Here is a 14,079-nt window from a genome sequence, read left to right on the forward strand (position 1 = left end):
TTGACAATTTAAGTCCTCAATGTTTAAGATTTGTGTTCATAACATTACAAGCATGCATGATTGAGATCATGAAAAGGTAAGGGGGTATTGACTATCATATCCCACATATGAACAAAACCAAAGCAGGTAGGGAAGGGACTTTGCTTGACTATCTAAATGTGGACAAACAGTTAGTTGTTGATTCTCTTCAACATTTATTCACAAAAATCAGTTCATAGACAATGAATCAATTGGTGGAAATGACAGAGTATGCAGGGGTATTGAAGAAGGTCAAGTTAATGTCACTAACAACATAACCACCACAGCAAGTCAAATGCATGAACAAAAAATCCAACAGCAAGAATGAACCACAACAGCAAGAAGAATAATAGAGAGGAAGTTTCTTGGGAGCAACAACGATGAACAAAACAACCATAAACAAAGGATTGAACGTCATTTTGAGAAGAACAGGACCAGATCAAGCATAACAGTCAACAACCTTTTGGGAGGAACAACAACAACGAACACCAACATAGCAAGTACGAAAATGAACAGCAAGCAACACAGCAAAACAACAAAATAGAAAAGGAAAACACTTACCATGTCAACATAGCAAATCATGATTTTTTGGACAAATTTTGAGATCTTGAAAATTGGATGTTTCAGATTAAACAACAAGTAAAAAAATTTTATGTTGTTTAAAATGAAACATTTGTACTCATGCTTACAACTACGAAAAAAAGTGGTTGTGTTTCAATAAACCCTCAGAAAATTTTCATTTTTGTGAAATCATTGAGCAAAAAACGAACATCTAAGCGCTTTAAGTCTTGGAAAACCATCCAAACCCCATATTTTGTTCATTTTTTAGTGGCAAAAAAATGCTCTTACTTAAAGATCATTGAGCATGTGAAAATCATGCATAAAAAAAACCCTAAAACGAAAAATCATCACAAGTCAAAACGCAACCACAAGAACAGAAACATACTTGAAAATGGGCCAAGTTTGTCGAGCCAATCTTCATCCTCACAATCAGTATTAGAAAAATAAGTATCAATAGAAGAATATTTACGATCAGGCCACATATCAACCTCAGGAGTGTAAATGGGTTCACCCTCAGACTCTAGTTCTCCACCCCACTTTGGATCTGTTTCAACTGAAGAGCATTCATCATCATAGGAGTCAAAAAAACTCATCAAAGAGGGGTAAATTAGTTATGTTTAATGAGGGCATAAATGTAAATATGTTAAGTCAAGTAAAGACATAAGGGTAAAAAGTACATACTAAAAATATAAATGAGACATTTAAAGTGACTTGACCCTAAAAGAAAATAGGACAGATAAGCTGAATAGGAGAGAGTATACATTACCCACAAACTGTCATTGAATGTGTTCCAAATTTGACTTTATAGACCTCATTAAGGGACTGAGAAGGGAAAAGCTTGTTATTGTCCTTTTCAAATCCTCCTTTTGCATTTAGAGACATTATTAACAATGGATTAAAAATGTAAATACCATTAATTTTCTAACCTTTTTTCTAGAAAAACAAGAAATTTCAAAAGTAAAGACAAACAAAGTAGACTCAAAATTGGCAGCTAATAAAGTATCAGTACACATACTGATTTCACACACCAGCTTAACCCAAATGGTGGAAGTTTATTTTTCTATAAATACCAAAGTAAGATTTCATAATTATTGTATGAAACATACCATAAACTCTAATTAACATTATAATCTCGATCTTTATAAAATTAATACATACTCTATTAATTATTTAGTAGAAATGGGTGTCTACACATTCAATGTCTTAGATGAAACAAGCATTGCTGCTCCGGCAAGGTTGTTCAAGGCTCTGTGCATTGATAATTATAACATTTTCCCAAAGGTGTTACCTGATGTCATCAATAGTATTCACTTTCTTGAAGCTGATTCCACTGTTGTTGGCTGTGTCAAACAATATAACTTTGCTCAAGGTTAGTTCACTCTTTTCCCTTTATTTTTCATTTATTAGGAATTTTTAGTCAAATATTGAATATCAAGTTGCTTATACAAATAAATAGAAAAACTTGCATGTAATTTTCTATCATAAAAATATATAGTCCAGCATCACGTCTTGTATTGAATAGATTAAAAGAATTTTATGAACAAAAAGGATTTATTTAAAAAATCACCGGCCTTTGCCAATCCTTTAGAATCACCTCTTTTAATAAATTTATATAATTTTAGCGCATATATAAATTTTATATACACAAATTCTTGTGAAAAACGATTTTTTTTTAGAGACTAATTTTAATTGGGCCAGCTCGTTATATATTTTTAAAAATATTATAAGTAGGCATTAAGAATGATGTAAGTAGACATTTAAGATAATAAAAGTAGGCATTAAGTATACAATAAGTAAGCATTAAGGATAATGTAAGTATACATTAAGAATACGATAAGTAAGAATTAATCTTTAATGGGCTGGGTTTGAGATACTTCTCTCAAACAGACGATCTCCCAAGAGACTAGCTGTTTTATATAATCCCTACCATCCCTCTAGATGTTTCATTTGAAATTGCACTTTTGTCAATGTATTAATTTATTTTATAACATCTTAATTAAACTTTTCATAATATAATATTTTTTTTTTGGGATAATGAAATTTTAACATTAGACAAAAACAGTACAATGTACAAACTGATTGCCAATCTATTGCATCAGTATAAAGAAGGTGTTCCACCTTCTAGGAAGAGTTTCTCCAACTTATTTTTAAAAACTAATATTAATATGAATACAGTTTATATTGAGACGAATTAAAAAATATTTCACTTGATTTATTTTTACATATATGTTAAAAAAAAAATAAAAGTAATTTGATAAATAATGTCAAAAATCTTTATGGGAAAATTAGCAGGGATATATTAGGTAGTATTCCACTGATAGAACATGCTTATACTTTTGATAATGCATTTTTCAGAAATTCCACACAAGTATGCGAAAGGCAAGATTAATGAGCTTGATAAGAATAATTTTGAAGGTGATATGTTAGGCGACGTATTAGAATGTGATAAGCCAAAGAATTACTTGCTTGCCTATTAATTTGAGAGAGAATTACATATATAAAGTATGGCCATCCTACTCTGCTAGACCTAAACAAAATAAGTCAATATTTACCATAATTAACGTAGCTAATTGTCTTCCTAAGAAGATGCACAAGATCACTAATTATACTCCTGGAATATATGCACGAGATATATGGCCTAATATTCCTAATATCCCCCTCAAGGTGGAGGATCGTAGATACCCAACTTGGAAAGTAGAGTGTCAAATTGAGCCTTCCCAAGAGCCTTAGTGAAGATATCAGCTAATTGAGAAGAAGTGGGAACATAAGAAGGTGATATTAAACCATCCCTAATGGCATCTCGAACAAAATGGCAATCAACCTCTATATGTTTCATGCGCTCATGAAAGACTGGATTACGAGCAATGTGCAAAGCCGATTGACTATCACAAAGAGAGGAATAGCCTTAGGGTGATGAACCCCGAGACTTAATAATAAAGCCTTCAACCATTTTAGCTCACAAGTAATAGCAGCCATAGAGCGATACTCAGCCTCGGCGGAAGAACGAGAAACAGTTTGTTGTTTTTTAGTCTTCCAAGAAATAGGAGATTGTCCTAAGAACACAAGCCAACCAGTAAGAGAGCAACGAGTAAGAGGTTAAGCTACCCAATCTGAATCGCACCAACCCACCAAGGTGAGGTCACTATCAGAACGCAGTAGAATGCCTTGACCGAGGGTACCCTTTAGATATCGAAAAACTCGTAAAGCTGCTTCCCAGTGTTCCAAACGTGGTTTTTGCATAAATTGAGAAAGAATATGAACACAATAAGCCAAGTCAGGGCGAGTCACAGTCAAGTATATCAAACGACCGATAAGACGACGATACTGCTCAGGATCATGGAAAAACGGGCCGGTGACATGACCAAGACGATAATTTTGCTCAATAGGAGACGGACTGGGTTTAGCACCAAGTAAGCCAACCTCCGAAGTAAAATCTAAAGTGTATTTCCGTTGACACAAGAACAATACTATTGGACTGCGAGCTGCTTCAATCCCCAGAAAATATTTGAGAGATCCCAAGTCTTTCATTTTGAAGCAGTCACTAAGATAGGATTTAAAGAGATGGAGAGCAGCAAAATCGTTGGCAGAAATAATGAGATCATCCACATATACCAGGACATTAATCTGAACAATCCCAACAGTGTATGTAAAAAGAGAATAATCAGAATAGGATTGTAAGAAACCATACTTTTTCATAGCAGAAACAAGTTTAGCGAACCAGCACCGTGGAGCTTGCTTCAAGCCATATAAAGGTTTGTGCAAACGACAAACAAGAGTAGGGTCCGATGAGTGAAAACCAGGAGGTAATTTCATATACACCTCCTCATGAAGATCACCATGAAGAAATGCATTGTGAACATCCATTTGATGCAACTCCCAGTTCTTAGAAGCGGCAACCGCTAGAAATGCTCGAATAGTGGTCATTTTGGCTACCGGAGCGAAAGTGTCATTGTAGTCTAGCCCTGCTTGTTGATGATTACCAAGCACCACTAAACGAGATTTGAGACGTTCAACCTCTCCAGTAGAAAAATACTTAGTCTTATAGACCCACTGACTACCAAGGGCACGTTTTCCAGGAGGAAGAGGAACAAGAGACCACGTGGCATTATCTTCAAGAACTTTGATCTCTTCTTGCATAGATCGTTGCCACTCAACATAATGCATAGCTTCTTTATAGGATTTGGGATCATGAGCCTTAACAATAGCTGCAAGGAAATGTTGATAATTCACAGAAAATTTGTCACAATGAATGTAATGTGCTATAGGGTAGGATGTACCTGAGGAGGAATTAGAATTGGAGGAGGAGGAGAAGTGTACATTAGGAATCTTTTGCCGTAAACCCCTACCCAAAGAAACATGAGAAGTGTCATCATTATGTGTAGAAAAACTGGAATTAGAAGCATGCTCATCTTGTTGAACGTGAGCAGAATCTGGCGGCCCAAAAGAAGGAGATTCAGGTGGATCATGTGGCCCAGAAGACATGGAGGATGTTTGATGATGATTTGTGGGGTCCAAGGGATCGTATCTTTCTTGGGTGGGCTGTAACAAGGTGGTGGGTTGCGTGTTTTGAGGGGAAGAAATGGGCTGAGAATGTTGTGTGGGTGAAGGCATGGACTCGTCATGCGCAGCTTCATCACCAAAGTCAGTCACAATAACATCATTGAAATCATCATGGACAACTTCATCATGAAAATTATGGGGATCAATATTAACATCCTGAGAAGCATAAGGAAAAATATCCTCGAAAACCTTCACATCTCGCGAGATAAAAAAAATTCTTTGAGTCTAAATCATACAACCTCCACCCCTTCTTCCCAAAAGGATAGCCAACAAAAAGACATTTCCGACTCCGACTAACAAACTTATCACCCCCTGTGTGTTGGTTATGAGCGAAGCACAAGCAACCAAAAACCCGTAGAGCATCAAATGATGGGGGTTTGTGAAACAAAATTTCGAACGGAGTTTTATTTCGTAAAATGGGAGTAGGGGTATGATTGATCAAATGAGCAGCTGCTAGCACACATTCACCCCAAAAATAAATGGGCAATTGAGCTTGAAAACGTAGAGCACATGCTACACACAAGATATGTTTATGTTTCCGTTCAACTTGGCCATTTTGTTGAGGGGTACCAATGCAAGAAGTTTGGAACAAAATCCCAGTGGCATTAAAATAATCATGTAAGCAGTTAAACTCAGTGCCATTATCACTTTGAACAATGTTAATAGTTTGGGAAAATTGACGTTCAACCATAGCTACAAAAGTCATAAAAATGGAAAACGCCTCTACTTTATCATCCATTCAATAAACCCAAATAGCTCTTGAAAGATCATCCACTATAGTCAAAAAATATCTAGCTCTGCTAGACGAAACATGTCTATACGAGCCCCACAAATCACAATGTATCTTTTCAAAAATACGAGAAGCCTTATTAGTACTTAAAGGAAAACTATCTCGAGAATGTTTAGCACGAAAACAAACTTCACAACCTTTTGCTAAATGACTTTTATTACTACAAATATGAGGAAGCAACTTAACCACTTTTTCAGAAGGATGGCCAAGACGTCGATGTCACAACTCCAAGTTTGAGGAAGCCTCAACAACAGATATGAACCCAGGACGGCTGAAATAGTACAATCCATCCTTCCTAACTCCCGTTTTAATCAGCTTCCTCGTGTGGTCCTGGATATCACAAGCAATAGAAGCAAGGTGAACAAAAACATGTAAATTATCAATAAGTTGCGTAACAGAAATTAGGTTGCAATCCATAGATGGAACAAAGAGAACACCATGCAGCACGATATTGTCCAACAAATAAACTGAACCAACCAAAGTAGCAAGAACATGTTCACCATTGGGTAAGCCAACTGGGCACTCGGTGGTACTAGTATCAAATAACCAAGAAAGAGTACCAGTGACATGATGCGTAGCACCAGTGTCAGTTATCCAAGCAGAAGAATCAAACTTACCACTAAATCTATTTGCAGTTATGTGAGTGTTACCAAGTAAACCGGAAATAGAAAGTGTTTTCCACTGTTTTGGAGTGAAAGCTTGGGCAATAGAAGAGGAAAAATCAGCAGCAACAGCGGAAGAAGGTGAGGCAGCAGTAGCATAAGCCCGAGGCTGGCCACGGCCAGCACCTGCAAAATTGTCAGAAGGCTGTCCAGCAGGGGCGTGGGAAGAAGGCCGTTGAAATTCAAAGCAGCGATGCTCGGGGTGACCCTTCTTCTTACAAAAACCACAAATAAGATCCGACCAACAACTCGAAGTTTCATGACCACTTCGGGTACATTTACCACATACAACATTACGACCACGACCAGAAGAAGATGAAGAAGAGCGAGGCAAAGTGAATGAAGCCGAGCCACGCCTCCTGTTATGCGAGGAGCCATAACGCACAGCGAAGCCAACGGCTTCGTAAGGAACCGCATCAGGGTTGGCAGAAGAAGAACGAACACGTTCCTCCTGGACTGCCAAGTGATAGGCTCGATCGAGACTGGGCGGTGGATCAAGAGAAAATATATACGTTCGAAGTGAACCATAAAATTCAGAATACAAGCCCATTAAAAATCATGAAACCGAGAATAGTTACGGCGAGCCTCATGTAATTGACCAGCGACACAGTTAGAACAACAATTGCAAGAAATTATAGGTTCATGCTTCTCAAGTTCTTGCCAAAGAGAGTGTAACGTACCGAAATAGGAAGACACAGACATAGAACGAGTTTGCTCACATTTGGCAATAGATTGACGGAGTTGATGAATCCTTGGGCCATTTGTTTGAGAAAAATGATGTTGAAGATGATCCTAAAACGGCTTGGCTTCACGAAATTTTGAAAGATTTGCCTTCAAAGTCGGATCTATGGTATTTGTAATCCAAGAAATTAACATGGCATTGAGAGCGGTCCAGTCGGATTTGGTGCAAGGAGGATAGGGCTCCGTGATTGTACCGTCTAGAAATTCAAACTTCCGGCGAGATTCGAGAGCCGTTTGAATATCGGCCGCCCAAGCATCACAATTATCCAAAGTCAAACGAGTAGGAGTGATAAAATCATCGGGTCGATCTTGAGGCCCTAAATAATATGGTGAATTGGGTGCAATTTTTAAAGATGGTGATGGAGAAGATAGATCCCCCATAATCGAATGAACAAAGAAGAAGAAGAGCAAAAGGGTTACTGATTTGCAGAAGAGCAGAAGGGGAAGGAAAAAAATGGCGTTCTGTATTCTTGTGTAAAACGAGATAAGGGTTCGTAAAAAAAAGTATTTAGATTTGCAGAGAGAGGAACAAGAAGGTCTTGTATGGCTGTACAGAATGTCGAAAATCATAAAGAAAACAAAGGTTTTAATTTTGAGACATGTAGCATGATACCATGATAAGCCAAAGAATTACTTGCTTGCCCATTAATTTGAGAGAGAATCACATATATAGAGTACGACCATCCTACTCTGCTAGACCTAAACAAAGTAAGTCAATATTATCATAATTAACGTAGCTAATTGTCCTCCTAAGAATATGCACAAGATCACTAAATATACTCCTGGAATATATGCACGAGATATATGGCCTAATGTTCCTAATAGAATGTGTTGTTTATGAAGTTAAAATTGAATCGAATGATTCTGAAAGTCATTATAAGATGGTGAGTCATTTTCACACAAAAGGAGATGTCATTGTCGGTGAAACCGATGACATAGTCAAGGGAGACATTGACAGCTTGATAATGACTTACAAAGCCGTGGAAGAGTTCCTTATCAAGAATCCTCAAATTTATGCTTAAAAATACTATCAACAACTGAAAGAATGTTCTACTTTAAATAAGAACTGTCATATTTACATCACTTGTAGTTTCTCTTGATAAATTAAGGTGTGTACTCAACAAAGAATTATGTGAGTTAATTCCCAGTTTATTACTTAATACAAAGTTGTGTACTTGTGTTGAATTTACTTGATTTGGTTATGGCATGTTAAATATATTTGACTTTTTACTCTATAACACGTGAAATTATTAATATTCTTTTTTATTTTTTTACATTAAAATTTGAAGTTAATTCGAGAATACTACCATCAATCCCCTCAAATTTTATCCGGCTTTGTGCAACAATAAGTTAAAATTACACTCACTAAAAGATACTTTGAAATATATTGATCAGTAGTATTTTTACAAAAGAATTGATGCAATATATTTTAATGACTAAATATATCGCCATGACCTAAGAAATTTAGAGGGTTCAAATTGTAAACAATCTTATTTTTACAAAATAGAGATCAATGCTATTTTGGATTATCATGTGATTGCAAATATTATAATAAACATCACATAATTAAGTAGTTAATGTGATTTAAGCCATCATTTCATTATAATACTCCATAATTAGTTGTAAATTGAAGCCACCAACTACAGTAATCTTTGATTATATCGAGAACGGAATTGCTACTTTGCGCGCAAGGGTAAATCCAGGGTTAAAAATCTCCTATTTTCGACATTTTAAAGTAATTTAAGAAATTTTGAGGAAATTTTGACAGAATTTTATTTGTAAAATGAAGAATCAAAATGTGAGAAATAGTTTTCTATACTCCACTTCTTAAGTTTGGTCTTAAATGATCACTTATAATGATCAGGGTGAATAAAATTTGATTTAAATCAAAATCAAATCGGACCAAACAATAATTTTAATATTTAATCTTGTTTACAGTCTAAATAATCTGATTTTTTGTTTTTCTGAATATATGCGGATAACCATGCAAAGACAGGTTTTAGCAGTGTGTTAGTGACAAATGAATGCATATGAAATTACAATGTGATAGTATTAGCCGCTACCTGCTGCATTAAGCTGCTTTTTATGTAAGTAACTTAGATCTACTTGTAGATGAATCAATTACCGGAGAGTACCTAAACACAAACGTTACAACTAGTTTGTTTGTTTTTATGTTTTATTATTCTTTTACACCCTCCTATTCATCCAATGTGTTTAATTGAACTTTTTATCATTTTTTAGCTCATCAAATCAGACCATGTGTGAAAAAACAGTGTGGTGCTTTTAAATTTTAATAAATGTAAAATGGGTAAAGCAGGTGTAAAGGTGTGAACAAATTAAGTTTAGTAAGACTAAATTAATAAGTTAACATACTCAAAATTGAATGAGATATTTAGGATGATTCGACCAAAATAAAACACTTACGGCCCATTTGGTTTGTGGTATTAAATGGTGGTAATGAGAATAATTTATAGTGTAAAATTTCATCAAAAGTTTCGTATCATTCCAATGGTAATGAAATTTTGATCACAAAAAAGTTTTTTTGTTTACAAATTTTCATTACCACTTTATACCACCTCTCCAAACGATAATGCATCGGAATGAATTTCATCAAGAAAATAAGATGTTTACAAGCATAACCATCAAAGTAACCAAAAGATTTTTCAACTAAAATTATACTAGTTTTTCATTCTTATTACTACTGTTTATTACCACCTACCAAATAGGTCGTTAGGTGAATAGAGGGAGTGTTATTCAGTATTAACAATAATCTTTTCCATAAATAAGGTTGGTTGGGATAATAATTCTCATTCTATGCATGTAATGGCCCGGTTCAAGAGACTCGGGCAATCATATGAAAACATGATCCCGGTTCATATAGCGGACACAAAAGAACCATCTCTACTTGAATCGTCAGTGTCCCATCGATAAAGGAATATAACTAAGATAGAAAACAAACTCAAGCGAAAAGAAATAAAACAACAAGTCAGCGGAAGTCTGTTACATACAACTCAAGAGCCTAAAGGCCTCTAAACCAACTAATTGAAATAGCGGAAGCGAAAAGAAAACTACACAATCGCCTGGTACTTAAATACAGAATTTATTGCTACTCATAATCTAATTCAAAAGATAATAGCAGTCTTGATAATTACGGGTTCTAAACTGAGATCTCACTCCAGGCCCCACCTGCAATCAACCTACTAGTCGTCGTAAGACAACACACAGTAGGTTCCAAAGAAACAAACCAATACACGTCAGAGACATCATACAATTATCAATCAGGTTGAATACAAGCAAAATGTTCATCCTACCATGCATAGGCTCTAATACATTTATTATTAATAAAACCCAACTTGTAATGTTGCCCGTCCTGTTCGGGTCGTTCAAGTATAAACCATTCATCATTAGATAATTCTAACTTGTAACGTTGCCCCTCCTGTTCGGGTCGTTCAAGTATAAATTAGAATATTTTTGGAGGAATACACTTGGGAGAGCTAATCCCAAGGCAACCACCGACCTAAGACGTTGCCCGTCTTGTTCGGGTCGTCAAAGGCTAAAGTATGCATACCCCCATGGTGACCGTAATGATCCAAAACTGCCATGGGAACAATAAGTATAATAATCCAAACCAATTCATTAACCCCTTTGGGTAACACAATATAACCAAACGTCAACCCCTTTGGGTGACAAACACATAAATTCTCAATTTCAAAATTAATTTCTTTCAAATTATTTGAGGTGTCTAATCCTTATGTGATTTACAATGCCTCGATTAGAAGTGAAACAACACTACTTGCACAACCACATAAACAGTATGGTCTAAGTGTGTACCTTTAAGCGCTGCAACAACAAAGTTCAAGCACGATAGAAAGTTCGCCCTCTTATGAATCGAGGTCCTAAATACCACACACACAAAACGATCACGTATTAGGACGTGTTTACACATTTAATCCACTCCATACGCCAAAATATCACTAAGACTAGATGATTTTTAATTGTTTATATCCAATTCTCAAAGGTTCCAAATTTCACATTCTGACCAGAAACTTTAACGGCCATTTCGGAAAGATTAGAAAATGCAAACGAAAAATCCGACTTCGGCATTGCGTTCGGAACGCGTCAATTATCTTGGGTACCAATTTTTGTAATTTCTAACATCCATTTACTATTTTTAATTATTTTAAGCGTTCAACGAGTTTTTAACGCAACGGTGCACAAAACAACGGAAAACAACTAACGTTTCCGGGTCGGCACCTTTAACGAGGCAGATCAGCTGCTGCCCCAATACATATACATATATATTTTTTTAAATTCATCATTATTATTATTTTATATATACATTATCACCCCCTTTTCTTTTAAATCTCATGACCAAAATAATTCTAGCAAGAACACATTCACAAAATCTTTCAAGAGACTTGAAATTTCATAAATTATGATAACTAAATTAAATACTTAATTCTCTTAACAAATTAAATTTTATAGAGAATTATAAATCCAAATTACCCTTTAAAAAAAATATCAAGACACACACACACACACACACACACACACACACACACACACACACACACACACACACACACACACACACACACACACACACACACACACACACACACACACATATATATATATATATACACACACATATATATATATATATATATATATATATATATATATATATATATATATATATATATATACATATATATATATATATATATATATATATATATATATATATATATACATACATATATATATATATATATATACATATATATATATATATATATATATATATATATACATATATATATATATATATATATATATATATATATATACATATATATATATATACATATATATATATATATATACATATATATATATATATACATATATATATATATATATATATATATATATATATATATATATATACATATATATATATCTACATATATATATATATATATATATATATATATATATATATATATATACATATATATATATATATACATATATATATATATACATATATATATATATATACATATATATATATATATATATATATATATATATATATATATATACATATATATATACATATATATATATATATATATATATATATATATATATATATATATATATATATATATATACATATATATACATATATATATATATATATATATATATATATATATATACATATATATATATATATATATATATACATATATATATATATATATATACATATATATATATATATATATATATATATATATATATATATATATATATATATATATATATATATATATATATATATATAACACAATCTTTCTAACAAATCAAATTTTGCTAAAGGATTATTAAACGCTTAGATGACTACATAACTTAATCCATACCAATTTAATTTGTACTAACAAATTGAAATTTAGTTAGAGAAATTTAAACAATAAAAAAATTTATTTGAATATCTACAAAACTCAATTCTTATAACAAATTTAAACTTTGTTAAAGAATATAAATCAAGAACATAACTTAATCCTTTTAACAAAATAAGGTTTATTAAAGGATTGTTACAGAAAATTACATAAAAATATACTCAATCCTCCTCAAAGTCATAGGATATCATCATACATAAAATATAATTCATCTTAGAAAACCTTGTATATAAAATCTACAATTAGCAATTCTATTAAACTTACCCCTTTGATCAAAAGGTTGAATGACAAAAACAAGAGAACAATTTTTTTTTTTGTTCGGAATGACGAAAACAAGAGCACAAGGAAGAGAAAGATTTTTCTGATTTTTTTCTTTGTTCACTTGAGGTTTTGAAATGTGAGGAATAGAAACGATGTTTTGGATTAATAGGGAAATTAAGGACCAACCTAATTAATCCTAATTACACCATTATGAGAGGAGTTACAAGACTCCTCCCATACCCTCCAAAACCGGCAGCCCCTTCACCTCCCTTCCATTATAATTTTTTTAAAAATTAATTAAGTAATTATTATACTTTTGTTAAAACCGCAAAGAAACGTCACGCGATAACATCGTACGCGATAAAACTTGTTACCGTTAAAATTAAACTTACTTTATTTCTTATAATTAACTATATAAAATGGTATAATTTAATATTCTTTATTTTTTTATGTTCTACTTATTTCTAAACCCGATAAATTACGGAGTGTTACAATGCAGTAGGGAAAAGTAATTTCCAATGTGTTGTCCACATAGAACAGTTGCCTTTTTAAACGCCACTTTAGATGGCGGTTTACAATAAAAGGAAAAACGGTTCTTCACGTGGCGGTTATGTTTTGATGTAAAAATTAATTTATTTTTTTATTTTATAGGTATAGGTAAAACGCCACCTGAGATGGTGGTTTTATGTGACCACAGGTTTTTGCTTTTTGCCTAAACCGCCATCTCTGGTGGCGGTTTTGTGTGAGTGATTTTTTTGCCTAAGGAAAATGAAGAAGTATGTAAAATGAGGATAGAGTCGTAGCAAATGAGGAATTAGGGCATCATATTACGGATTTTTCATCTGGTTCGTCGCCAACTACAATGACAAGACTAAACAGTTTCACTTTTCAGTAAGGCGACGAGAAAGTTGGTCGTTGGTTCGTCGCTGCATGCAATGACAAGACCAGTCAGTTTGACTTTTCAAGCGGGCGACCAGCTTGTCGGTCGCTGGTTCGTCGCCAACACCTCGAT

General features: G+C 33.6%; 1 pseudogene; it reads left to right on the top strand.

The window, feature by feature from the left end:
• Positions 1-1,627: 1,627 nt before the first annotated feature.
• Positions 1,628-11,532, top strand: LOC130825387 (major allergen Pru ar 1-like; annotated as a pseudogene).
• The last annotated feature ends 2,547 nt before the right edge of the window (positions 11,533-14,079 follow it).

This window comes from Amaranthus tricolor, chromosome 10 (assembly GCF_026212465.1).
Source record: "Amaranthus tricolor cultivar Red isolate AtriRed21 chromosome 10, ASM2621246v1, whole genome shotgun sequence".
NCBI lineage: Eukaryota > Viridiplantae > Streptophyta > Magnoliopsida > Caryophyllales > Amaranthaceae > Amaranthus > Amaranthus tricolor.